This window comes from Atractosteus spatula, chromosome 10 (assembly GCF_055471065.1).
Source record: "Atractosteus spatula isolate fAtrSpa1 chromosome 10, fAtrSpa1.hap1, whole genome shotgun sequence".
Taxonomy (NCBI): Eukaryota; Metazoa; Chordata; class Actinopteri; order Semionotiformes; family Lepisosteidae; genus Atractosteus; species Atractosteus spatula.
In genome coordinates, this window is record NC_142715.1 from 13,196,858 (window position 1) to 13,199,178 (window position 2,321).

The 2,321-nt window shown below is 44.5% G+C and overlaps 1 pseudogene; it reads right to left on the reverse strand.

Annotated features, from left to right (window-relative positions):
• Window positions 1-318: 318 nt before the first annotated feature.
• On the reverse strand, window positions 319-437 carry LOC148825238 (5S ribosomal RNA; annotated as a pseudogene).
• Window positions 438-2,321: the final 1,884 nt, after the last annotated feature.

The window sequence follows — 2,321 nt, forward strand, 5'->3', positions numbered from 1 at the left end:
CAGACTTTACTAAAAACTTTACTTTTAACATAAATATTACATCACAACATGTCCACACCCAGGCACCTGCCGTTAAAGGTTATGGGATGTAGAGATACAGTATATAAGGTTCATGATAAGAATAAATGGCTGGCGATAAACCTTTCCTCGATCCTTTGCGGACTTGTAAAACTGTTCATGATCAGAATAAAAAACGCTCATGCTAATACACAAGCACCTGTGTCTCACCAAAGCTGACAAAAAACCAAAAAATCGCACTACACGTGTGAACAGGGAAATGAGCGAGCGAGCGGGGATAGGGCGCCTCCTGCGCTTAAAAGCTTATAGCACCTGGTATTCCCAGGCGGTCTCCCATCCAAGTACTAACCAGACCCATCTCTGTTTAGCTTCCGAGATCAAACAAGATCAGGCGTGCTCAAGGGGGTGTGGCCGTAAGCAAGAGTAAGGCTCGCTGGCACCCTTCTTATAGAGAGGACAGCTCCGTCACCTCGTTTACGACGCAGCTTTTTTTCCCTTGCGTTTTTCTCTTCTTCCCACGTTCTCTCTCTTCACTGCCTTCGTCACGCTCTATTTCACTTCAGCCTTTCACTTTTAGCGGCAATGCTTGTTAATAAGACAGAATTAAGTGTTGCTGTGCTTTTTCATATGAGGCCCCATCTCTCTTCATCTCTCTGCAGCCACAGAGAAACTTTTCATGCAGGCTGATTTAAAGATGTTTTCTTTTGATAAGGGACAGCTCCCAAATGGGGATGCACTTAGCTAAGCCTGGCTATCATGATCAATGGTCATCCATTGGCGCCTATCTGTCTAGGGAGTGCCAGATGGACATCTGGACTACATTCCTAAGTGTCAGGAGTAAGTGACTCACATCTCACCTTGATCAACCAATCAGGGACTGGTAGGGCCGAGTAACCCACGTGGGATTCTGATGCCCATGGAACTTTCAGACAATGAATGAGCTGAAGTTCCTCCAGGTAAAAACAGGCAACACAGAGGGCCTGAGAGACTATTTTGTGGACTTTTCTAAAGGGAATTCAAAGGAGAATTCCAGGGCAGGATGGCCCAGGAGCAAAAGGACATTCTCGCAGCTGACCATCCTAAGACTCAGCCCGGACAACCACGGAACGGCCAGTGTGTTCGAGTGGCAGAACTTTCCTTTGTTCTAAGAGTCTAGAGCGGAGGTTGCCAGAGAGTAATCAGAGGATCCACCTGAGGTTAGCACCAGCAGCAAGCCTTGTGAACAGCTCGGAACTGTGGACAGCTGCATCACTATTCAGAACTAGCGCTTCATCAGGAATGAACCAGTCCTCTTCCTGACTTGCTGGGACCCACAGTCATCTTTTCTCCTGTGCACAAACTTTGCTAGTTAAAGCCAACACTAACTAGCCGGTCAGTGAGCATCTGCAGCACAGCACAGCCTGGCACGGAGCCAGAGAGCCTGCAGGAGATCTGAATCCCCAGAGATTGGATGAGTATTAAACTTCAATGCATTACAGCTTGAGAATTCAATTGTTATCCCAACCAGTTGATATCATTTTAATTCCTAAGAGTTATGTACTTGTTTTCAGTATCTAATGTAGAAGTTGTAACCAAGTTCACTTTATGAAACGGTCTAAATGAATGATACACCGAACGTATGTTCTCTTGATATATGTAACTCTTGGTAACTGACTGAATATATACCTTTTGTATTCTGATAACCCTCTCGATAAGATCTGTTAGGTTTATATGCATATTCTATGTATTAATAAATGTATCCTCGTGTATAAGTACCTGAGTGTGTGCGTTGTTTGAGTTATATCGCATGGTTGGATTCTAAAGCCATCAAAAGAATCAATTTTGTGATTTACAGCTACAATTAATAATTGTCCCAGTAAATGCCCAAACCCTACACTGGTGCATTCAGAGAGCACACTACACCTGATTGTTCCTTAGGCTGGGACAGCAGATCATAATATGCTCTCTTAATATTGAGAGACTGGCTCACTCCTGTCTGTTCCTCAGGGTGGGACAGGAGATCACACACTGTATTATTATTATTGAGAGACGGGCTGACTGTCTGTTCCTCAGGCTGGGACAGTGGATCACACACTATTATTATTATTACTGAGAGACAGGCTCACTTTCAATTCCCCAGACTGGGACAGAAGATCACACACTGTATTATTACTGAGAGACAGGCTCACTGTCTGTTCCTTATGCTGGGACAGTAGATCACACTGTATTATTATTATTGAGAGTCTGGCTCACTGTTCCCCAGGCTGGGACAGGAGGTCACACACTGTATTTTTATTATTGAGAGACAGGCTCACTGTTCCTCA